The sequence below is a fragment of the Bombina bombina genome, chromosome 5 (genome assembly GCF_027579735.1).
Source record: "Bombina bombina isolate aBomBom1 chromosome 5, aBomBom1.pri, whole genome shotgun sequence".
NCBI lineage: Eukaryota > Metazoa > Chordata > Amphibia > Anura > Bombinatoridae > Bombina > Bombina bombina.
The window spans coordinates 111,223,284-111,250,487 of record NC_069503.1 but is presented as its reverse complement, the minus strand read 5'-3'; the positions used below and the strand labels follow the sequence as shown (position 1 = coordinate 111,250,487).

The following is a 27,204-nucleotide window of genomic DNA, read 5'->3' as shown; positions in this document are numbered from 1 at the left end:
ACCGCCGACCCCTGTATTATATTTATTAACCCCTAACCTGCCCCCCACAACGTCGCCGCCAGCTACTTACAATGATTAACCCCTAATCTTCCGACCGCAAAGCGCCGCCACCTACATTATAGCTATGTACCCCTAATCTGCTGCCCCTAACACCGCCGACCCCTATATTATATTTATTAACCCCTAATCTGCCCCCCTCAACGTCGCCTCCACCTGCCTACACTGATTAACCCCTAATCTGCCGAGCGGACCGCACCGCTACTATAATAAATGTATTAACCCCTAATCCGCCTCACTAACCCTATAATAAATAGTATTAACCCCTAATCTGCCCTCCCTAACATCGCCGACACCTAACTTCAATTATTAACCCCTAATCTGCCGACCGGAGCTCACCGCTATTCTAATAAATGGATTAACCCCTAAAGCTAAGTCTAACCCTAACACTAACACCCCCCTAAATTAAATATAATTTAAATCTAACGAAATTAATTAACTCTTATTAAATAAATTATTCCTATTTAAAGCTAAATACTTACATGTAAAATAAATCCTAATATAGCTACAATATAAATTATAATTACATTGTAGCTATTTTAGGATTAATATTTATTTTACAGGCAACTTTGTAATTATTTTAACCAGGTACAATAGCTATTAAATAGTTAAGAACTATTTAATAGTTACCTAGTTAAAATAATAACAAAATTACCTGTAAAATAAATCCTAACCTAAGTTACAATTAAACCTAACACTACACTATCATTAAATTAATTAAATAAAATACCTACAATTACCTACAATAAAACCTAACACTATACTATCAATAAATAAATTAAATACAATTCCTACAAATAACTACAATGAAATAAACTAACTAAAGTACAAAAAATAAAAAAGAACTAAGTTACAAAAAATAAAAAAATATTTACAAACATCAGAAAAATATTACAACAATTTTAAACTAATTACACCTACTCTAAGCCCCCTAATAAAATAACAAAGACCCCCAAAATAAAAAAATGCCCTAATTGCCCTAACTAATTACACCTACTCTAAGCCCCCTAATAAAATAACAAAGACCCCCAAAATAAAAAAATGCCCTACCCTATTCTAAATTAATAAAGTTAAAAGCTCTTTTACCTTACCAGCCCTGAACAGGGCCCTTTGCGGGGCATGCCCCAAGAAATTCAGCTCTTTTGCCTGTAAAAAAAAACATACAATACCCCCCCAACATTACAACCCACCACCCACATACCCCTAATCTAACCCAAACCCCCCTTAAATAAACCTAACACTAAGCCCCTGAAGATCTTCCTACCTTGTCTTCACCTCACCAGGTATCACCGATCCGTCCTGGCTCCAAAATCTTCATCCAACCCAAGCGGGGGCTGGCGATCCATCATCCGGTGCTGAAGAGGTCCAGAAGAGGCTCCAAAGTCTTCCTCCTATCCGGCAAGAAGAGGACATCCGGACCGGCAAACATCTTCATCCAAGCGGCATCTTCTATCTTCTTCCATCCGGTGCGGAGCGGGTCCATCTTGAAGCAGCCGACGCGGATCCATCCTCTTCTTCCGGCGACTCCCGACGAATGACGGTTCCTTTAAGGGACGTCATCCAAGATAGCGTCCCTCGAATTCCGATTGGCTGATAGGATTCTATCAGCCAATCGGAATTAAGGTAGGAATATTCTGATTGGCTGATGGAATCAGCCAATCAGAATCAAGTTCAATCCGATTGGCTGATCCAATCAGCCAATCAGATTGAGCTCACATTCTATTGGCTGTTCCGATCAGCCAATAGAATGCGAGCTCAATCTGATTGGCTGATTGGATCAGCCAATCGGATTGAACTTGATTCTGATTGGCTGATTCCATCAGCCAATCAGAATATTCCTACCTTAATTCCGATTGGCTGATAGAATCCTATCAGCCAATCGGAATTCGAGGGACGCCATCTTGGATGACGTCCCTTAAAGGAACCGTCATTCGTCGGGAGTCGCCGGAAGAAGAGGATGGATACGCGTCGGCTGCTTCAAGATGGACCCGCTCCGCACCGGATGGAAGAAGATAGAAGATGCCGCTTGGATGAAGATGTTTGCCGGTCCGGATGTCCTCTTCTTGCCGGATAGGAGGAAGACTTTGGAGCCTCTTCTGGACCTCTTCAGCACCGGATGATGGATCGCCAGCCCCCGCTTGGGTTGGATGAAGATTTTGGAGCCAGGACGGATCGGTGATACCTGGTGAGGTGAAGACAAGGTAGGAAGATCTTCAGGGGCTTAGTGTTAGGTTTATTTAAGGGGGGTTTGGGTTAGATTAGGGGTATGTGGGTGGTGGGTTGTAATGTTGGGGGGGTATTGTATGTTTTTTTTTACAGGCAAAAGAGCTGAATTTCTTGGGGCATGCCCCGCAAAGGGCCCTGTTCAGGGCTGGTAAGGTAAAAGAGCTTTTAACTTTATTAATTTAGAATAGGGTAGGGCATTTTTTTATTTTGGGGGTCTTTGTTATTTTATTAGGGGGCTTAGAGTAGGTGTAATTAGTTTAAAATTGTTGTAATATTTTTCTGATGTTTGTAAATATTTTTTTATTTTTTGTAACTTAGTTCTTTTTTATTTTTTGTACTTTAGTTAGTTTATTTCATTGTAGTTATTTGTAGGAATTGTATTTAATTTATTTATTGATAGTGTAGTGTTAGGTTTTATTGTAGGTAATTGTAGGTATTTTATTTAATTAATTTAATGATAGTGTAGTGTTAGGTTTAATTGTAACTTAGGTTAGGATTTATTTTACAGGTATTTGTGTTATTATTTTAACTAGGTAACTATTAAATAGTTCTTAACTATTTAATAGCTATTGTACCTGGTTAAAATAATAACAAAGTTGCCTGTAAAATAAATATTAATCCTAAAATAGCTACAATGTAATTATAATTTATATTGCAGCTATATTAGGGTTTATTTTACAGGTAAGTATTTAGCTTTAAATAGGAATAATTTATTTAATAAGAGTTAATTAATTTCGTTAGATTTAAATTATATTTAACTTAGGGGGTGTTAGTGTTAGGGTTAGACTTAGCTTTAGGGGTTAATCCATTTATTATAGTAGCGGTGACCTCCGGTCGGCAGATTAGGGGTTAATAATTGAAGTTAGGTGTCGGCGATGTTAGGGAGGGCAGATTAGGGGTTAATACTATTCATTATAGGGTTAGTGAGGCGGATTAGGGGTTAATAACTTTATTATAGTAGCGCTCAGGTCCGCTCGGCAGATTAGGGGTTAATAAGTGTAGGCAGGTGGAGGCGACGTTGAGGGGGGCAGATTAGGGGTTAATAAATATAATATAGGGGTCGGCGGTGTTAGGGGCAGCAGATTAGGGGTACATAGGGATAATGTAAGTAGCGGCGGTTTACGGAGCGGCAGATTAGGGGTTAATAATATAATGCAGGGGTCAGCGATAGCGGGGGCGGCAGATTAGGGGTTAATAAGTGTAAGGTTAGGGGTGTTTAGACTCGGGGTACATGTTAGAGTGTTAGGTGCAGACGTAGGAAGTGTTTCCCCATAGGAAACAATGGGGCTGCGTTAGGAGCTGAACGCTGCTTTTTTGCAGGTGTTAGTTTTTTTTCAGCTCAAACAGCCCCATTGTTTCCTATGGGGGAATCGTGCACGAGCACGTTTTTGAGGCTGGCCGCGTCCGTAAGCACCGCTGGTATCGAGAGTTGCATTTGCAGTAAAAATGCTCTACGCTCCTTTTTTGGAGCCTAACGCAGCATTTTTTTGGACTCTCAATACCAGAGTTAATTTTATGGTGCGGCCAGAAAAAAGCCTGCGTAGCTAACGCACCCCCTTGGCCGCCAAACTCCAAATCTAGCCGTTAGTTTTTTTTTTTTTTTTATAAAATGTAAGTTTGTTTAGGTTTTTGGAATTATTTGTATTATTTTATTTAAAATAAAAATTTAAATGTACTTACTATGCCAGTATTTACTCCTCCCACCATCCATTTCCTGGTTTTTGGCACTCTTACGTATAGAGCAGTCCCACCTGCTCTATACGTATGTCATAAGAGCGTTCTCGTGTGTACCTAACTAATTGCGCATGTGCACATTTTGCCGACAATTACCTATGCGCATGCGTTACTCTAATCGTTGGTAATGAAGAAGAAATAGCAGCGCTAAACGGGAGTGAGCTTCTATAATAAGGGAGGAATTAATGGCAACGCATGCGCAAATCGTCAAGTTAAGCAATGACTTCAAATGACGGCCGCCTAACGGCCAGGTTTTCAATTGGCTTTTTTAAGAACGTGACCAGCAAGGAAAAAAAAAAAAAAAAAACGGGTTGTTTTTAAAACGCTGAAAATTAAATGCTAAAACAGAGATAAGTGAGTTTATATGCTAAATTAAAAAAAATGATGAATGAAACTAGCATTAATTTTGGTATTATTTTAACATGTACTCATACAATAGAGCTAACTTTACCTTCACTTTAATGTTCATTCACAGTGGTTACCTTATAAATGACACTCACAGTGATTACCTTATAAATGACACTCACAGTGGTTACCTTATAAATGACACTCACAGTGATTACCTTATAAATGACAGTCACAGTGATTACCTTATAAATGACACTCACAGTGATTACCTTATAAATGACACTCACAGTGATTACCTTTTAAATGACAGTCACAGTGATTACCTTATAAATGACAGTCACAGTGATTACCTTATAAATGACAGTCACAGTGATTACCTTATAAATGACAGTCACAGTGATTACCTTATAAATGACAATCACAGTGATTACTTTATAAATGACACTCACAGTGATTACCTTATAAATGACAGTCACAGTGGTTACCTTATAAATGACACTCACAGTGATTACCTTATAAATGACAGTCACAGTGGTTACCTTATAAATGACACTCACAGTGATTACCTTATAAATGACAATCACAGTGATTACCTTATAAATGACAGTCACAGTGATTACCTTATAAATGACACTCACAGTGATTACCTTATAAATGACACTCACAGCGATTACCTTATAAATGACAATCACAGTGATTACCTTATAAATGACAATCACAGTAGTTACCTTATAAATGACAATCACAGTAGTTACCTTATAAGTGACAGTCACAGTGGTTACCTTATAAATGACAGTCACAGTGGTTACCTTATAAGTGACAGTCACAGTGGTTACCTTATAAATGACAGTCACAGTGGTTACCTTATAAATGACAATCACAGTAGTTACCTTATAAGTGACAGTCACAGTGGTTACCTTATAAATGACACTCACAGTAGTTACCTTATAAATGACAATCACAGTAGTTACCTTATAAGTGACAGTCACAGTGGTTACCTTCAGGGCCGGCGCTTGCCTATAGGCAAGTTAGGCAATGGCCTTAGGGCGCCACAGTATTGGGGCGCAAACAGGCTCAGCCGGTGACAAGCAGCAGCAACATTTTTTTTTTTTTTTACATTTGCGGTCCGCCCCCAGTCCAGGCAACCTTGAATTTTCTTTGGGGGAATTGGGAAATTGGGGTGCCGTGGCGCTTATACTACTGCCGTGCTACATATTGTCTTAAATTCAAATCAAATGTTTCCCGCGCGCACAGCACAGGCTGCATCTGTTCAGTGCGCGCAGGCTTCTGTAGGGAAAGGAGGAGGGGGTGGATCTGCTGGAGCAGCTATGCAGGAGTCGCGCTATCCTGGAACAGATTTGTGTTGTAACTTGCAAGTAGCTCAGCAGTTCTGATTTGGCAGCAGTCACAGCAGGTAAAGCAAAGCCTGTACTAAAGCAGTAAAAAAACAAAGCCTGTCCTGTAAAAGGAAGTGTTTATTTAAGCAAACGGCTCAGAAACTTCACCATGCAAAATATATCAGACAGTTAAGTACAAGTTTACTTTTACTTCACTGTCTGAGCTATTTTCCATGCTGCATGTCCTGAACCATTTGCTTAAATAAACACTTGCTTTTAAAGGACAAGCTTGCTTTGTTTTTTTTAAATGTATATATATATTTGTTCTGATTTATGCATGCAGTAATGCAGGGCTGTTGAATATATGATAAATGTTAATGTTCTAAAATGGACAATTTTGATTGGGGAGCGCTGTGTTTGTTCTTAGTGCCATGATTTGTGGGAGTATCTGCTTAATGCAGTCCAAGCTCCGTGCAGAGAGATGCCGTTCTGTGTTAAACAACAAGATTAATAAGCCAGGGAGCTGTTCCTGCAGAGGGAGGTCAGTGGTCACAATTTAACTGGGAAATCGGACACAAGCCCCTCACAGTAAGCAGAGGGTAGGCAAACAGGAGAGGGGGATGGGTAGGGAGAGAGTTTTGCTCGGCTGTGTCTGTAGTGTTCACTGAACTGAAGTGTTTGCTAGTTCAGCTCAACTTGGGGATATAATATGTGATTTCAATAAGTGATATGACACTTATGCTGCTCTAAACATGTATGTATGTATGTATGTGTAAATATGTGTGTGTATGTATGTGTAAATATGTGTGTGTATGTATGTGTAAATATGTGTGTGTATGTATGTGTAAATGTGTGTGTGTGTATGTATGTATGTGTAAATGTGTGTGTGTGTGTATGTATGTGTAAATGTGTGTGTGTGTATGTATGTGTAAATATGTGTGTGTATGTATGTGTAAATATGTGTGTGTATGTATGTGTAAATATGTGTGTATGTATGTGTAAATGTGTGTGTATGTATGTGTAAATGTGTGTGTGTGTGTGTGTGTGTGTATGTATGTATGTGTAAATATGTGTGTGTATGTATGTGTAAATATGTGTGTGTATGTATGTGTAAATATGTGTGTGTATGTATGTGTAAATATGTGTGTATGTATGTGTAAATGTGTGTGTATGTATGTGTAAATGTGTGTGTGTGTGTATGTATGTATGTGTAAATATGTGTGTGTATGTATGTGTAAATGTGTGTATGTATGTGTAAATATGTGTGTGTATGTATGTGTATATATGTGTAAATATGTGTGAATATGTGTGTATGTATGTGTAAATATGTGTGTATGTATGTGTAAATATGTGTGTATGTGTGTATGTATGTGTAAATGTGTGTGTATGTATGTGTAAATGTGTATGTATGTGTAAATGTGTATGTATATGTATGTGTGTGTAAATGTCTATGTAAATGTGTGTGTGTGTGTGTGTAAATGTGTATATATGTGTAAGAGTGTGTGTATGTGTAAATGTATGTGTGTGAAAATATGTATGCATGTGTAAAATTGTGTGTGTGTGTGTGTGTAGGTAAATGTTGTTACCTGCACATTATACCATGCAGAAATAGCTACTACACATTACAAGAACATTTTATTAAGTAGCAGAGTATATCTTTTTTTTTTTTGGGGGGGGGGGGGGGGGGGGCGGCAAAATGTGTCTTTGCCTGTGTAGCCAAAAATCCTAGCACCGGCCCTGGTTACCTTATAAATGACAGTCACAGTGGTTACCTTATAAATGACAGTCACAGTAGTTACCATATAAATGACAGTCACAGTGGTTACCTTATAAGTGACAGTCACAGTGGTTACCTTATAAATGACAATCACAGTGGTTACCTTATAAATGACAGTCACAGTGGTTACCTTATAAGTGACAGTCACAGTGGTTACCTTATAAATGACAGTCACAGTGGTTACCTTATAAGTGACAGTCACAGTGGTTACCTTATAAATGACAATCAGCATAAACCACTGTGAATGAACATTAAGAACAAGAAAGCTGCAAAATGTTTCGTTTTCAGAATGATTGTCTATAGGTTGTTACATTAAAGTTGATTTAAAAAAAAAAAAAAAAGCTTTGAGTGGAGGTCACATGTTTCCTGTCTAGAGTCAGTGGAGGTCACGTTTCCTGTCTAGAGTCAGTGGAGGTCACATGTTTCCTGTCTAGAGGGGAGCTCCAGTCTGCAGCTAGACCAGTGTTTTTCAACCAGTGTGCCGTGAGAGATCCTCAGGTGTGCCGCGGCACATTGACAACAGTGCAGGGGTGTCCCTCTTTCAAATTTTGAAATATTGGGAGGTATGTGACAGGCTCATCAGGCATCATTTACAACCATGACATTGACATTCATTCACAGACAATCATTATGATTGTTTGTAAAAGAATGTCAATATGTCATATATAGTTTGTAGGAGGCATGGCATGACAGCACAGTACAGTGTGTGTGTGTGTATATATATATATATATATATATATATATATCCTGTATTAGGCTACAATGTGTGATTTTGTAAAATTTTGGGATGGTGGTGTGCCGCAGGATTTTTTAATGTAAAAAAGTGTGCCACGGCAAAAAAAAGGTTGCAAATCACTGAGCTAGACTACTTTGATTCAACTGGCCTTTGTTCCCCCTCCCATTTACTTCCTGTGCAGCTTCTGCTGGGTGAGTGAGTCAGGCTGTGTGTATTGTGTGATAAAACGTTTTAGTCACTTTCTAGTCTTCTTAAAAAGTTTATAATTGTTATAAATGTTGTTCTTTTAGTGCATGTTATTCATCTGCTTGTGCCAGGCAATGGGATACTAAAGTGCTGTTCAACTCTTTGTGTTAGTGAAGGGTTAATACACACTGTGCTGCTCTCTGTGCTAGTGAAGGGTTAATACACACTGTGCTGCTCTCTGTGCTAGTGAAGGGTTAATACACACTGTGCAGCTCTTTGTGCTAGTGAAGGATTAATACACACTGTTTTTTTTATAATATAAGTTTTTTATTGTGGTCATACATCATAAAACAGATTAAATGAATTTACAAAGGAAAAAAGACATCGAAAAACAAAAATACAAGAAATACAAGATATTCATATATAACAAATCAGGGGGAAAAAAACAATATAAATTCATTTTCCCAAATTTCATATTTATCAGTGTAATCTTGACCAAAGTCTATACCTCTAGATGAGTATTATAAGCAGACCATCAGAAAGAAAAAATACCTTAGTAAGGACTTATATATTGTGACCACAATTTTATAATTCAGAGAAAGAGAGGAAAGAGAGAAAGAGAAAAAAATATATATTTTCCTTTTTTTCCTTCTTTTTTAAGAACTGACGCGTATTTCCCATCTTAATCGTTAATCCCTAAATTTGAAAACGGGGTCATGAGTTGCTTCTGGGAGTTATTCCTTTATAGTTTAATAAAGTCCTGCCACTTTGTACAAAACTTATCCTGCCAAAATTCTGTGCCATTGGAGCTATCGAGCTGTTCAATTATATACTGAGTTTGTAACAGAAAAGTTATAATATTAGTTGGTTCTCTTTTATTCTTCCAATTCTTAAGAATAAGATATCTACCCGCTAAAATAGATGTATTTATGAAATCAATATTTTCACAGTCATCCTCTTTATCAAAGAGAAGAAATATATGTTTCATCTTAATTATAAAATTAAATCTTAAGACTTTCCTTAGCCAGTATTGTATGCGTTGACAGAATTGTTGTATTTTGGGACAGCTCCAAAACATGTGGACCAGGTCAGCCTCAGGTGAACTACACCAGGGGCATAAATTATTCATCAAAGGGTACCATTTTTTTATTCGAGAGGTAGGAAGATATACCATATTAATCAATTTAAAATGAGGCTCACGCCATGCCGCAGAAAGAGTAGCATTCTCTACATTTGTAATACTACGCTTCACCTTATCCACTTCTATTACCTCCGAAACGGCCCGCCATTTTAGACCAAGATCTAGGAGATTACACCCCCCCCCCATTAGATAATATCATATTATACCAATAGTTAATAGAGTGTTTGCCCATTTTAAACATAGATAAACCCATCTTTATACCTAAATGCGACCATACCATATTAAAATCCTTAGTTAGTTCGTAAAACCAGTGTCGTACCTGCAGGTATGCGAAAAAAAGTTAATATTTATCCCAAGGTATGTAATGGATTCTAGAGCAGTTTTAAATGGAAAGGAAACATCAACTTGTAATGGTTTCTTAATCCAAAGAATTTCCGATTTGGACACATTAATTTTGTATCCAGAAAAGGAGCCAAACTCTGAAATAATATCTAAGATCATGGTTATTTCTAACGTTGTATTATTAAGTAACAAGAAAAGATCTTCTGCATATAACAGCAACTTTAAACGTTTACCTCCCAGAGGTATCCCCCTTAATACTTGTCTAAATATTATTGCCAATGGTTCGATAGCTAGGTTAAAAAGGAGTGGGCAGATTGGACATCCTTGACGCGTCCCTTTAGCCATAGGAAAAGATTCTGTTAGAGAACCATTTATAAGTAGGGTTGAAGAAGCGTTTGCATATAATGACTAAATACAATTTACAAATTGGTTTTTAAAACCAAACTGTCTCTTAGTATAGAACAAGTGATCCCATGTAATCGAATCAAATGCTTTTTGTGCATCAACCGATAAGATAGCAAGATCATGAGGGAGATTAATACCGTGCTGGGCATTATAGTCTGTGACAAAATCCAGTAACAAAAAGATTTTTCTAATATTAGCAGATAGGTTTCTATGGGTGTCATGATATAGTACCCCTTTTAGACAAGTGCTCCACTTCTTCCTTGCCTCCCTATATAAGGAGGAGCCCAAATTCTTACAAACTGCTTGATTATTAGCATGTGATTAGTAGTACTAAAGCTTCCTAACTTCGTTTAAGGATATCTGCTTGTCAACTCACTCAAGCCGTACTTGGAAAGTCTTTGAAACTGCTCAAGCTGCACACATCCTACTCATAGCGTGTGTGCTAAAATCCTCATCTCTGACTTTGTTACCTGTATCCTCCGTTTGGTCTGGTTAACCATACTTCGGATCCTCAAACTCCTAAAGGTCCACTGTCCCTCTATAGCTTCACTCGGCTCCGCTAAATCACTACCCCGGTGACGTCACCAAAGCCGACAGCTTCCCTAGTGGCGCTCAAACACTCCTCCATAGCGTTCAAGGCCTGAGGACTCAGGGGCTCACCTGCTCATCTCCGGATTCCGGTAACGGATCAACGCATAAGCTGCCTGGGGAAAAACAAAACCACAAGTATCTTTTAAAATATATAGCTTGCTAACAAGGCTGTGATAACGCTTATGCTCTGTGATCATTGCATATATTTAACAGACTGTTATTAAGTGAATACTTCAAATCCGCTTAGGGGCACAGATCACTGCACATAGCCCTATATACTACATAACTAAGTTAATCAGGAATCTTTCTCAACACAAGCAATATTTAACCCTTTCTGTAATTGAATACATATTTAATCTCACTAAACTTATTGTTTTCTGTGGGACAGTTCTACTAAATAATAATTTTTTGCTGTTCCTAGTATCAACCCTCTCAGTCTCTCATTGGGAGTCGGTCTTAAAGGAACATCTACACCAAATTCTTTAACATACCAAGCCTGTGGTATTGCAATGGGTCATAAAACCGACCTGGTCCACATGACTCAGATGGCCCTGAGCATTTTTTGGTCTATATGCTGAAATGGCTGTCATTAGTTTGTAATCTGAATTTAGCAAAGATATTGGACGGTAAGAGTCCATTAATTCTGGATCTTTACCTTTTTTGGGTATTAAAGTAATCCTAGATGCAGAAAAGTAAGAAGAAGGAACTACACCTTTACAAAAGTAATCATTAAAGAGATCCAGCAAAGCAGCGGTTATCTCAGTTTTAAGAATTTTGTATAATTCACCAGGTAGAAGATCTGGACCTGGTGCTTTGTCTAATTTAAGCCTTCTATTGCCTGTTGTAATTCTCATTCAGAGATAGGAGCATTTAATAGATTTAAAGTTTCCATAGAAAGCTGGAGCAGAGAGATCTTCTGCCAGAACTTATTTTTATTATAGTTATTTATATATTGGGCAGAGTATATATGTTTAAAGTAGCTAAAAGAATGTAGAGTTAATGGATTCTATATTGGTAAGTCTAGTTCCGTCTTTCTTAATTGCCTTTATGTACTTATACTATTCTAGAGTTTTAACAAACTTAGCTAATAACCTCCCTATCTTGTTACCATATCTGTAGAATTTGGCTCTAAGCTTAAGTTTTTGAATAGCTGCTGTCTGTGTATTAATGATTTCCCAGTCCTGTTTAGCTTTAATATAACTGTTCCAATTCACTTGGTTAGGCACAGTTATATAAGCATTGTATTTATTTTTAAGATAGTTTGAAAGTTCCAATTCCTTCTTATGATATTTCTTTCTCAGTCTGATAGAATATGCCTTAACTTCCCCTCTGATAACAGCTTTAGCTGTTTCCCAGAATATATCAGATTTATGGAAGTATGACTCGTTTTGAGAAGCATATGCATGCCATATAGCATTAAGTCGCTTTTTAAAATCAGGGTTATTAAACAGATAACGAGGGAAAGTATAACTACTAGAGGGCTCCGTACGTGTGTTACCCCATGTCAAATCCAATTATATTGGAGCATGGTCCAAAATAGTAAAGTCGCCAATCCCCTTTTCTTCTTTTTTTATTTTTTTATTATTATTTTTTGAGATAATCCAAATCGGGGTACAGAAGAAAAAAACGGAAATAGCATATTAACACATTGTATACATATTTGTGAATTATTTATACATCAAGTTTTATAAAGGCAAATACAAGAAAAACCCAAAAACAAGCCATGATGATATGTACCCTTTATAAAAGAAGAAATGAATAAGGAACATGCACAACATTACCATGTTATGCTAATTAATAGAGTACTATCTTATACATTCTTCCCTATCCCTGTATGAATGCCATTTCCAATTGGAAAGACATCAAATCAATATGTAACAAAGTGAACAGACAAACACACACACACACACACACACACAAAAAAAAATTCCTATAAAGCTTCCCACCTCCTCTCCTCCCCCTCCTATTAGGGCTGCCCCCCTAATCCCCACTGTTAAGGCAAAAAAAATATAGTATTAAGAGTATAAATTTGGGGGTATTCTGTAGAGGGTAGATAAATTGAATCTGGGCTGCTTGAGGCCATTCCTTAATTATATTTATCCACTTGGAGAAAAAAAAATCTACTAATCGTTTCTCTGTATAAGGTTTGACCTCAAGCAGCTCAATGGCCATCTGTGTTTTCATAGTATTTATCAATTCACTTAATCTAGGAGCCTCTGTGGCTTTCCAGTTTCTAAATATTATATTACGTGCTGCTATGATAGTCAAATTTATCAGCTGTTTATCTCCTTTCTTTGCTCTGTTGTCAAACAGCAGGAAGACATTTACTGGCAGCAAAGATATTTTAACCTTTATAAATCTGTTAAGCCAGTGATTCACTTTCCCCCAAAACTGATTAATTTTTGGGCACCCCCATAAGCAGTGTATAATATCAGCATTTTCTGCCCTATATTTGGGACATTTGAGATGCTATGCTGGATTTACCAATCTGTCAGGAGTTAAATAAAAGTTGTTTATTAATTTTGATTGAGATTCCTTCCAACTACAAACACCTGAAGATACTTCCATATTGCGTAGACAATTTTGTATATTCTGTTGCTGAATCTGTGGGAAAAACTTATTCAGATATTCTTTAATCTTATCTAGGTGATTAGCCCCCAGATTGGCAATTAACAAATTGTACCATACTGCTATTGATCTAACCCCACCTCTATATAATGCAAGACCTGATTCTATTCCCTGTAAATCCCAGTCCTTTCCATATATATGCCATTGCTGATTAACGTAGCTCCTGATCTAAAAATATGCATAGAATTTTTTTCTTGGTAACTGAAAATCCTCCGCTATCTCTGTGAATGAATGTATACCCTGTAGACCTTCGTGTTTAAACTGTGCTAGGTAGATTAGACCCTAACTTTTCCACTCTTTAAATACCTGATCATGCATCCCTGGTATAAAATCTACCATGCCCACTACTGGGCAATATTGTGATACTTGAAAATGACATTTCATTATAGTACAATATTTCTGCGAAGTCATAATAATATTAGTATAGGTTAACATCTCATTATTACTACTAGAAATTTTCTTACGAGCCAAATGTAGAACTGCCTTGAGGTCAAATGGGGCAATTATTTCTGATTCTAAATTGTTATATGTTACATATTCTCCTTCCATTAACCAATCTATTGCAAATTTTGAAATTGTTACACAGTTATAATATTTAAGACGTGGAAGTGCAAAACACCCTTCTCTCTTACGTTGTATTAATTTATCATATGCAATTCTGGGTTTCTTGTTATTCCACAAGAATTCTGCTATAGTTTTATTGTATTTATGCAGATCTACTTATTATAAACAGAGGTAGGTTTTGTAGCAAAAACAGTATCTTGGGGAAAATAATTGTTTTAATTATCATGATTTTTGCTGTCAATGACAGCTTGTAGCCTTTCCATTTTGCAAGATCCTCCGGCAACCTATCCATTACCTCTTTATAGTTGAGAGAGTACCATTTAGTAGGATTTTTACTTATTTTAAGACTTAGATATTTTATAAACTGTACTTCTTTAAATCCGTGCTTAAGAAAACTATTATGGTTTTTATGTATCCATAATAATTCAGTTTTTTTCATATTCATTTTATTTCCTGCAAACTTACTATAGCTGTTTATAATTATGCTTTTTGTCGTATTATATAGAAACAAGATTATATCATCCGCATATAGCGAGATTACTACTTTCTGTTTACCCATTTTAATACCTTCTAATTCTTGTCTCAGGCAGATTGCTAGAGGTTCCAGCGAAATGTTAAACAGGAGGGATGACAACGGACATCTTTGCCGAGTCCACTTCTGTAGGGTGATGTATTGAGAAAGTTTGGAATTTATCAGCAACTGTGATCTAGGTTTATTATATATGAGTTTGATCATATTAAATAGATTACCATTAATACCGAACATAGATAGTGCCGTGAAAAGATGGTCCCAGTTAATAGCATCAAACGCTTTCTCCGCATCTATTCCTAACAATGCCATGTCACTGTTTTTTTTTTTTTATTCTTATTTCGCTGTTCTCTGCTATGATAATAATCTAGGGTTACCAGGACCCGTCTAATATTTCTCACAACATTTCTTCCTGGCATAAATCCTGCCTGGTCTGTATGTATGATTTCTCCTAATACTTTTTTTAATCTTTCTGCGATAATTGCTGTCAGGATTTTGTAATCAACGTTCAGGAGTGAGATAGGCCTATAAGATCCTAGATCCTCCTTATTTTTACCTTTCTTATGAATTAGGGTAACTGTAGAATCAGCAAAATATCTTGAATGCATACTATTCTTGACATAATATTGATTAACAAGTGTACCCGCCACCTCTTGTTTAATGATTTTATAAAATTCTGAGGGGAGACCATCGGGGCCCGCAACTTTATTCGTTTTTATCTTTTTAATTACTCATAAGACTTCTATCTCAGTAATTTCTTGATTTATGGTTTGCATTTCCTCCGCTGAGATCTTAGGAACTTTAATTGTTTTGCCAGAATCTCTCCTTCTCTCTAACCTCTATCTGTTCCGCAGTATAAAGACTTTGATAGTACCTGAAAAAAAGCTTGTCTAATTTCTGAAGCCTGACTATGCTTCTTCTCTCCTTCTCTTATACTAGCAATTATATTCCTATTTTTTTAAACATTTAACCAGGTTAGAAAGGTACTTAGCAGAGATCCCTAGGTGTCCTTGAAAAAAAATGCCCTGTCTTTAAGGCCTTCCCAAGCACATTTCGTTTTCAGAAAAACTTCTCTTTCACTCTTTGCTTGCATATATTTTTCCCAGGAGTTAGCTTGGGGGTTATTTATATATCGATTATAGGCTTTTTTTAGTTGACTCGCTAGTTGTAATTCTCTAGCCTGATTTTCTTTTTTAATTTACACATATATGCCACTATCTCACCTCTCATTACTGCTTTCCCTGCCTCCAATAAGATCTCAGGTTTCTCATTATATGCGGCATTATTTCTTCTACTAGATACGACAAGTCCACGGATTCATCCTTGTGGGATATTATCCTCCTGCTAACAGGAAGTGGCAAAGAGCACCACAGCAGAGCTGTATATATAGCTCATCCCTTCTCCCCACCCCCAGTCATTCTCTTTGCCTATACTAGTAATAGGAAGAGGTAAAGTGAAAGAGGTGTTAAAATGATAGTTTTTATTTTCTTCAAGTTGTCACTAAGATCCAGAGGAGTTCCCACAGAATGGCTGAGGATTACTTGAGAAGCATCAGTGTGGGGAACGTTTTTCATGCTACAAGCATTGAGGTATGTTCAGTCAATTTTTTCTGGTGAGACTGTGGTATTTCAGAACTGGCTGACATAGTTCCCATGAGGGAAGGAGTAATCCTACATGTATGAAGGGGTATTACTGGGACCTGCATATTATGGGCTAAGCAAAGAATGGCAGCATGATTGACACTGGTAACATAACGTTTTGATGAGCAAACGGTTTTATGTTTAAGGGCATTATAACGTTTTTATGAGGAAACGTTTTTATGTTTGATGGCACTGCAGGGTTTAACGTGGCTTATAGGTGTTATTGGGGAATACAGAAAACCCCACATGGCTAGTTCCTATACTGCTTTACAGCGGTTTTTACTAGGCAGAGAGACATCGTATAGGATGGGCGGGGCCTAATTTTGCGCCTTAGTTGCGCAGTTGATTTTCAGACGAAGGCAGCAAGCTCCAGCTCCGGTGGGCCTAAGCTGAAGACATAGCCTAACGAAGTGATAGTGAGATTTCTCAGACCCCTGAATGCAGGTAGGTGCCACAGCAGAGCTGTGGCGAGGTGCAGGAGGTTGTTTTTCTATTTTTGATAACGTTTCTGGGTAACGTTTTTTCTCATAGAGGGTTAATTGTCCCTTCCTTGTGGGGCAATCTTAAGGTACATGATAAAACACATATATGCTAAAATTAAAATGAATTATAACATTTTAAAGCAGTTTTGGAAAAATTGTACGCTTTTTTACTCTTAAAGGCGCAGTACCGTTTTTCAGATTGTTGTTTTTTTTTCATTAAATAAAGTGTTTTCAAGACTTTGTGGTTATTACTAGCCTGTTCAACATGTCTGACATTGAGGAGGAAAGTCAATGCTCTATGTGTTTAGAAGCCATTGTGGAACCCCCACTTACATTGTGTCCCTCATGTACTAAGGGCCTTACATTGCAAAGAACATATTTTAAGTGATAAAAGTATGTCTAAGGATGATTCTCAGACTGAAGAGAATCAGGTTATGACATCCAATTCTCCCCAAGTGTCACAACCTTTAACGCCCACTCAAGCGACGCCAAGTACTTCTAGTGCGACTAATTCTTTTACCCTACAAGATATGGCTGCAGTTATGTCTACTACCCTTACAGAGGTGTTATCTAAACTGCCAGGTTTACAGGGTAAGCGCAGTAGGTCAGGTATTAGAGTAAATGCTGAGCCCTCTGATGCTTTATTGAGTTGGGGGTAGGGGAATTGCTGTCTGAGGGGAGAGCTTTCAGACTCAGGAAATGTGTTCCCTCAAACAGACTCGGACGTGACGGCCTTTAAATTTAAGCTTGAACACCTCCGCCTGTTATTTCGGGAGGTTTTAGCGACTCTGGATGATTGTGACCCTATTGTAATACCACCAAAGAAATTGTGTAAAATGGATAAATATCTAGAGGTCCCTACTTACACTAATGTTTTTCCAGTCCCTAAAAGGATTTCGGACATTGTTACTAAGGAATGGGACAGACCAGGCATTCCGTTCTCTCCCCCTCCTACTTTTAAGAAAATGTTTCCCATATCTGACACCATTCGGGATTCCTGGCAGACGGTCCCTAAGGTGGAGGGAGCTATTTCTACCCTGGCTAAGCATACAACTATACCTATTGAGGAGAGTTGTGCTTTCAAAGATACTATGGATAAAAAATTAGAGGGTCTTTTAAATAAATTATTTATTCATCAGGGTTTTCGTCTTCAACCTATAACGTGCATTGTTCCAGTTACCACTGCAACAGCTTTTTGGTTTGAGGCTCTAGAGGAGTCTCTTAAGGTTGAGACCCCATTAGATGATATTTTGGATAGAATTAAGGCTCTCAAGCTAGCTAATTCTTTTATTACTGATGCCGCTTTTCAAATGGCTAAATTAGCAGCAAAAAATGCAGGCTTTGCCATTTTAGCGCGTAGAGCGTTATGGCTTAAGTCTTGGTCTGCTGATGTGTCATCAAAATCTAAACTTTTAGCTATTCCTTTTAAAGGTAAGACCCTATTTGGGCCTGAACTAAAGGAAATCCTTTCTGACATTACAGGAGGTAAAGGTCATGCCCTTCCTCAGGACAAGACTGTTAAAATGAGGGATAAACAAAATAATTTTAGTTCCTTTCGAAACTTTAAAGGTGGACCCTCTACTTCCTCCTCCTCCGCCACAAAGCAGGAGGGGAATTTTGCACAATCCAAGTCAGTCTGGAGACCTAACCAGACCTGGAATAAAGGTAAACAGGCTAAGAAGCCCGCTGCTGCTACCAAGACAGCATGAAGGGGCAGCTCCGATCCGGGACCGGATCTAGTAGGGGGCAGACTTTCTCTCTTCGCTCAGGCTTGGGCAAGGGACGTTCAGGATCCTTGGGCATTAGAAATTGTGACACAGGGATATCGACTAGAATTCAAGGATTTTCTCCCAAGAGGGAGATTTCATCTTTCACGTTTGTCTGTAGTCCAGACAAAAAGGGAGGCGTTCTTACGCTGTGTAGAAGACCTCTATACCATGGGTGTAATCTGTCCAGTTCCAAAACTAGAACAGGGGCAGGGGTTTTACTCAAATCTGTTTGTGGTTCCCAAAAAAGAGGGAACCTTCAGACCTATTTTAGACCTCAAATGTCTAAACAAATTTCTCAGAGTCCCATCGTTCAAGATGGGAGACCATAAGAACAATTTTAACAATGATCCAGGAGGGTCAATATATGACCACCGTGGACTTGAAGGATGCGTAGCTTCACATTCCTATCCACAAAGATCATCACCAGTTTCTCAGGTTCGCCTTCCTGGACAAACACTACCAGTTTGTGGCCCTCCCTTTCGGGTTGGCCACAGCTCCCAGAATCTTCACAAAGGTGCTAGGGTCCCTTTTGGCTGTTCTAAGCTGCGGGGCATAGCAGTGGCGCCCTATCTGGACGATATTTTGATTCAGGCGTCAATTTACCATCTAGCCAAATCTCACACTGACATCGTGTTGGCTTTTCTAAGAACTCACGGTTGGAAGGTGAATATAGAAAAGAGTTCACTAGTTCCACTGACAAGAGTTTCATTCCTAGGAACTCCGATAGACTCGGTAGACTTGAAAATATTTCTGACGGAAGTCAGAAAGTTAAAGATTCTAAATACTTGCCGAACGCTTCAGTCCCTTCTCCGGCCATCAGTGGCTCAGTGTATGGAGGTCATTGGATTAATGGTAGCGGCAATGGACATCGTTCCGTTTGCACGCTTTCATCTCAGGCCACTGCAGCTGTGCATGCTCAGACAGTGGAATGGGGATTATGCCAATTTATCTCCTCAGATAAATCTGGATCAAGAGACCAGAGACTCTCTTCTTTGGTGGTTGTCACAGGATCATCTGTCCCAGGGTCTGTGTTTCCGCAGACCAGCATGGGTTATAGTGACGATGGATGCCAGCCTCTTGGGCTGGGGTGCAGTCTGGAATTCCCTGAAGGCTCAGGGTGTTTGGACTCAGGATGAGTCTCTTCTACCAATCAATATTCTGGAATTGTGAGCAATATTCAATGCGCTTCAGGCATGGCCTCAGTTGTGATATAAAGACAAAGAAAAGGACAAAGGCGCCACATGTGTAGATCAATAAAGACCAAAATAATCCAGATATGGACAAACACAGGCTACTCACAAGCCCCAAGGCAGAACATACTGCGATCTGCGATGTCATCGCAGAAAATGCGGCATGTCTGCAGAAAGAGCAGGACTCCTCACACAGAGCTGAATGCACTGTGTTAAAAGAATGTTTGTTTGATTTTGAGTCCTGAATCTACCTAATCGCTGCAGTCATACTAATTGCATTGCTCCAGTTTTCTGGGTCTTCATTGTCAGTCTACCTGCAGACCCGGATATGCGCCTCAGTTTAGTATTATCTCTTGTAACCATGTGTCAGTGGTGTTTCCCCTTCGTGCTGAATGTCTGACTATCAGAGCAGAGGGAGACCGATTGAAAGCTACTCTTTAGCAGCGTGCATGGAGAAATTTAAGGACGATTCCTCACCCACTTTTTTTTATGTTTCTTTACACCTCAGCAGGCTCCGTGCATTGGAGCGACAAAAACCCGCAACAAACTCTTAAAGAGGTACTTTTAAATGCTGGTTAGTGGCTTCAGATAATACTGCAATTTTATTACAGCCCTTTCTTGCAATTATAGGGTTAACTGGTTGACAAATTATAGCTACCGGGCCGTGGGTTATGTGGGAGAAGCTGTAACAACGTGCTTCAAAAGTCATGTATTCATTGAGGTGTAACTTGCAGTAGGGAGTCTGCTTTCATTTGTATTTTAGTTAACAATGGTTTGCTTTTAACTAATTTTTAAATGTACATAACATATTTAAATATAATGCAGTAGTGAGTCTTCACTTGTATTTCAATTTACAATGATCTGCTTTAAACAATTCTTTAACATATATATATATATAACATTGCATTTTATACATATAAATATATATATTAAACACACATGTATGTGTGTATTTGTGTAAAAATATATATGCATACATACACACCAGACCATTGTAGATTAAAATAAATGTGTGTGTGTGTGTGTGTATATATATATATATATATATATATATATATATATATATGTGTGTGTGTATATATATATATATATATATATATATATATATATATATATATATATATATATATATATATATATATATATATATATATATATATATATATATATATAAAAAATACATATATGTGGCATGAAAATATTGCCATCTTGCATTGCTCTAATTTAACCTTTTGAAAGCAAATGCACAATTGTGAACATTTGGAATTGTAGTGTTAATCAGCACATTGCGATGTTTTACTGGTGCTTTAGTGTAACTGCCTAAGTTAAAATTGAATTGCATTTCAAAATGACCTGCAGAAAATGTTTCACTAAAAAAAAACTCATTGCAGAAAGCAAAAAAATTCTGCCTCTGGGCTCACAAGTGAGATGGCACTCAGTTGTGCCGGCAGAGGCAGGCTGGTATTCTGCAGCAAACCAGCTGGCTGATATAGTGGAGTCCTCACCAGAACTTTATATCCCAATGACACTGGATCTCTGGAACTGGGAGAAGAATATGGAGAGTAGGGCTATTGAGTATTGTTATGTTATCTTATGTCCCCTGCTATGTCCAATTAGGAAATTCTCCATCACTGTAGGTGATATAAATAAGTAAAGCTCCTTTTAAAAGACACTCCTTGTTTCTTCTTCCAGTATTTTTGTCCTTAAACCAGTAACAGTATCAGGCTGATGGTTCCCTCTCTTCCTCTACAGCACTGGTTTTCAAACCTGTCCTCAGGCCTGGAAGATGAAACAAGGAGTGTCTTTTAAAAGGAGCTTTGCTTATTTATATCGCCTACAGCAGTGCTTGACAAATATGTTCAAAATCTAGGAGCCAGCCCAAAAATCTAGGAGCCATATATATATATATATATATATATATATATATATATATATATATATATATATATATATATATATTATATTATAATATAATATGTGTGTGTATGCAAGTATAAAGAAGCTAGAGTAATGGTTAGTTTCTTAAACATTTATTGTTTAATAAATCACAATAAAACAGTTTTAAAACAAGACCACACTTAACAGTGCGAATAAAACTTTAACAAATAAAAAGTAGTGCATTTTTATTTTTCACTGGCCTTTTTGTGACCGTGTACATGACGAACAGTCTTAGAGCTAAAGTACCAATGGTCCACTGATTTTGATGGATCAAATTCTTTAACAGGTGGACCATTCATAGTGATCATTAACAAATCACTTAAGCTCTCCTCTTGCATCAATGATCTATATTTATTTTTTACAACATTCATGGTACTGAACCCTCGTTCACAACAAACAGTGGAGACTGGGAGCACCAATACAATACCCAGAAGCTGTGTCAAGAAAGGAAAGTGTACAGAGTTACACAGGGCGAGCTGAAGAAGCTCGGCCAACCTTTTTCCTTTTCCCAGGACTTTAAATTCATACCACTCGTTAAGGACTAATGGTAGAGAATCCTCAATGGTGGGGGATATTCTAAAGTGGCTAGCCAATATATAGATTTCAGGGACTCCAAACTCCTGAAGAGCACTTCCAGTAGGCCAGGCAAATGTATCAAAAATTGAAGTGCACTGTTCCACTTGTTTTTGTCTCAAGAACCGTTCTTCAAGCTATTTAACAGCATCTAGAATTAGTTTTTCCTTTTCTGAACAAACAAAGGAAGCTGAAGTGCTACCCATTCCATGTATTTGCATATCCTGATATAGTCCTTTTATTGAAGTGTTGAAAATAAATCTGTCTTCATGTTTTCCTGGAGTGTTGTTAAGGGATTGAAGCGAAGATATGGTGCTCTTGACATGTAACTCAACAGAACTGAGAAACAGTTCCTCCTTTTGAAAAACCAGAGAGAGGCTTTTAATTATCCCAAGGTAATCCAAGAGAAAATGAAGTAGGTGGACAACTTTATAATCGGTCAATTTTCTTCGTAAACCACTGGCAACTGGAGCGGCATTGTCTTTATCTGCTGCAATACTTTCCAGATGCAAAGTTACACATTTCCAGTCTACTACAAGTGCTGATAATGCACTTACTTTGCTTGAAACCCATCTTACAGAATGCAAATATTTGAATTTTTAGCAATTTTAGATGAAGACCTGCAGCTATTTGTTGCAGTTGTTGCATTCTCTTTGGAGAATACTGATAAAATGTGTACAAGGTTTTGAGAACAGAGTCAAGGTCTTCAATGTGCTTGTGGTTTCTCAGTGAACTTAGTACACTTAGATTAAGTCTATGGGCAACACAGTGGACACCAATTATTTGTTCAGCTCTCTGTCTTAGCCTCTGGACTAAGCCACTTTCTGAGCCAATCATACTTGCTGCACCATCTGTGCCAACCCCAATGAGCTTGTTGGATGTAAGCCAATCGGAAAGTCCATATAATTCCAGCAGCCGTGTAAGGGTGTTAAAATAGCCATCTGTTGCGTTTTCCAGAGGTACTGCTGAAAGAAAAACTTCTTTTACATCATCATCTTTTAAATACCTTATATACAAGATAAGTTCTTCTACACCAGCTTTGTCAGTTGAGCTATCAAGCATCAAACTAACATATTTAGCCTCTTTGAGCTCACAGATTAGTTCTTTTCTAATTACGGCTGCAATGCTTGAAATAAACTCTCTGCATTTTTTTGTCAGTTTTGTATTCATCTCTCAATTGTAGACCAAATTTGCCAGTTAACTCCAAGAGTCCTTCAAAATGGGTAAAAGGCCTGTTGTTTTTTGCTATATAAAAGGCAACAGAGAAAAGATTTTTCAACTGTTCAAACATACTGTCATCCATTTGTTTTTATGCAGACAGCCAATGGGGTACTCTGTGGAACTAACTGTACATTTTTAGCTCAAGCACAGCTCAAGTGTTGCTGGGACTTTCCATGTTTCTTAAAAGTCTCTACCTTGAAGGGTCTTGTAAAGCCTTTCACAACCTTGGAGTTCTGATCTGAAATGGTAGGAAAAAATGTGCATATTTGGCAGATTGCAGTACCAGATAATTTATCATATTGAAGCCATGGTAGTTCCTTGCACCACTCTTCCTTGAATTTTCTTTTCCCTACTACTTTCTGGCTTGTTGAAGAGGATGCTTCTGTAAACACAAGTCCTGGCTCTTCCACTTGTTTTGCAGAAGGTAAGGTGTTAACCACAATTTCTGCCTCTTCCATCTGGTTTGCAGAGGGCAGGGCATCAAGCACAATTTCTGCCTCTTCCATCTGGTTTGCAGAGGGCAGGGCATCAAGCACAATTTCTGCCTCTTCCATCTGGTTTGCAGAGGGCAGGGCATCAAACACAATTGCTGGTTCATACACTTGGCTTATTTGCAGGGTTTCACTTTCAGCTTGCCCATTCGTAAGGGCATCCGCCATAAAAAAATCAGTAAGCCTAATTTGTTTGGCAGATTGTGGTCTCCCAGTTTTTGCTGCATGCTTCATTCTTGATCTGGATTATACATCAAAGGGAAATAGTTGAACAAATGTGACACATTATTAAGATAATTACTAAAGAAAACAGGCCAAGATTTTATATAGGCTGAGCCAATAAAACAAAAAACAAAATATTATACACACAAAGCCACAAGACAAAAAGAACCAGGCCAATACTTTATAATTAGCCACTATGAAAACAGGGCATTATTTTATACCCACAGAGGCACTAAAAGAAAAAAAAAATGCCAAGATTTTAAACATTTTTTAAAATCTATCAGCCAATCGGATTGAACTTGAATCTGATTGGCTGATTCAATCAGCCAATCAGATTTTTCTACCTTAATTTCGATTGGCTGATAGAATCCTATCAGCCAATTGGAATTTGACGGATGCCATCTTGGATGACGTCATTTAAAGGAACCTCATTCCTCGTTTAGTCTTCGTGCCGGATGGATGCTCCGTGGCGGAGGAGCGAAGAAAGAAGATTGAAGATGCCGCTTTGCTTGAAGACATCGCCGGATGGAAGAAGACATCACCGGATGGAAGAAGACTTCACTGCTGCTTGATTGAAGACATCGCCCGGATGGAAGAAGACTTCACTGCCGCTTGATTGGACATCGCCCGGATCGAATGAAGAGTTCTGCCCGGCTGGGTGAAGACAAGGTAGGGAGATCTTCAGGGGGGTAGTGTTAGGTTTTTTTAAGGGGGGTTTGGATGGGTTTAGAATAGGGGTATGTGGGTGGTGGGTTGTAATGTTGGGAGGTGGTATTGTGTTTTTTCTTTACAGGCAAAAGAGCTGTTTTCTTTGGGGCATGCCCCGCAAAAGGCCCTTTTAAGGGCTGGTAAGGTAAAAGCGCAATTTTGCGCTCGCGTGCAATCCCGCCCTCTGCCTGCGCACAACCAATCACGCGCGGGCAGGAGCTGTCAATCTCCTCGGTCGGACTCGACCGAGGAGATTGAATTTCGCCAGTTCAGAGGTGGCGAAGAGTTTAGGGAAGCAGCGGTCTGGTGACCGCTGCTTGTTAAATTGCGGCGAGCAAGTTCTTGTTGCCGTAAGGGCTTAATAAATCTAGCCCTAAGAGTTATATCAGTTACATGCCATAGATATATATATATATATATATATATATATATATATATATATATATATCAGTGACGTGCAGTGAGGTCAGAGGCTGGTGAGGCACTAGATATGATACGCCGGAGAAACGCATGTACAGAGGGCCGCAAGTTCCCCCCAACAGGGCAGTTTTAAATGATAGCTGAACCAGTGCACAGGTGACATAATCAGGTGATGGGTGAGAGCAAGTTAGTAACCACTGAGTTACTGATCAGCTGATTACTTCAACCTGTGCACTGATTCAGTTATAATGAAAACCTGGCCTGTTGGGGGTACTTGAGGACCATTGTTGAGAAACACTGCACTAAAGCACCAGCTCATCGAAAATGTATTGATTACCTGGAGAATAAAGCACACATACTCTGCTCACTGACACCCACACACACTCTGCTCACATACACACAATTCTGTGACACAGTGCCAGTTACTAAGCAATTAGAATGATATACAATCTCTTCTCTACTCACTACTGTATTGTAAAAATAGAAATAATTTACCATACAAGTTTTACACAAATGATAAGTTATCAATACTGCCAACACAGCTGCTGCAATATGGTGTTCAAGAAACGCACGTGCACATCCCACTTAGGTATGCTCTTCAACAAAGGACACCAAAGGATACCAAAAGAATGAAGTACATAATAATAAAAGTAAAATAAAAGTTTTTTTTTTTTTTTTGGTGCAATTTCTATCTGAATGATGGAAATGTATTTATGACTTTCATGTTCCTTTCAAAAACTAATTTGATTTGCTGACATGGGGCCAGTAACAGTTGATGCTAATTCTCAAATTATAAATGACTGAAAAGTCTATTAAAATAGCATGCTCTACCTCAATCATGAAAGTTTAATTTTAAATGTTTCCCTTTGACTATGTGTTTAACCAGTTACTTTACAGTGGCATTATTTATAAAAACATTTAACTGCAATAATTACATATATTTTTTAAATGACTCATTATCTCCTTCTTATTAATATAAACTTGTATAAAAGCAGCAGTTATTAAAAACACAATGCAACAGCTTTCAATTGATTTGTGAATTGCAAGTTAACAGCAGTCTTTAAATAAATGGAAACACAGAGAAAAATAAAAATAGATACTGCATCCTCTGACTGAACAGACATAACATATATGGAGTTTGTACCTAATTAAATCAAATAACCATGAAAAAGGGAGGCTTAGCAATATTCAATGTCAAAAACTTTAATTTAAATAATGTGGACACTGCACACTTAACTTCAAACTCTGGGTTTTAAATTATGGATTTAAATTTGAATTGACCCTTTGACTTCCTGTCAGTATTGGGTTATGCTCACTTACTGTCCCCCCCTGTTAATGAGCTGTATATGAACACAATTTGTGAATCACAAGAGATGTAGAATACTACTTTACTCTTCTGCTTGGGTTATGCTCACTTACTGACCCCCCCCCCCTGTTAATGAGCTGTATCTGAACACAATTTGTGAATCACAAGATATGTAGAATACTACTTTACTCTTCTGCTTGGTATCATCTGTTCTTAGCTTACTTCAGCTTCCAGTTGTGTCACATGACCCTGCTCACTGCATCCTCCTGATTAATAAGCATAAGGTAAAATATTCCCTACCGGAGTAATCCTTAATACCCTGCCTCTTTACATTTGATACGGTCCCCCTCTTATGTTATACTATGTGATATAGTGTCTCATGTATGGATATCTTACTGCAGCATGGCCACATAGTACCATCTGACAAACTCTTTCACACCACTCTGACAGTCTTTTTGGGGCTTGAATTTGTGGAACGCACCAAGGTTACCATGACTACATACATACTCGCAAAACGGGTGACGTCATCCGCATATGCTAATTAGCCATGCGGTTTGAGGAATCACACTACAGACGCCGGAGTTCTCTGCTCAGCGCCTCTGGTATTCACAGCTCTGATCTTTACAGCAACACATTTGACTAC

At 38.1% G+C, this 27,204-nt stretch overlaps 2 pseudogenes; one reads left to right on the top strand and one right to left on the bottom strand.

Annotated features, from left to right (window-relative positions):
• Positions 1–27,204, bottom strand: part of LOC128660037 (zinc finger protein 850-like) — a 353,233-nt pseudogene that overhangs the window by 122,273 nt on the left and 203,756 nt on the right.
• The window catches only part of LOC128660030 (oocyte zinc finger protein XlCOF6-like), a 69,839-nt pseudogene continuing 50,557 nt past the window's right edge, over positions 7,923–27,204 (top strand).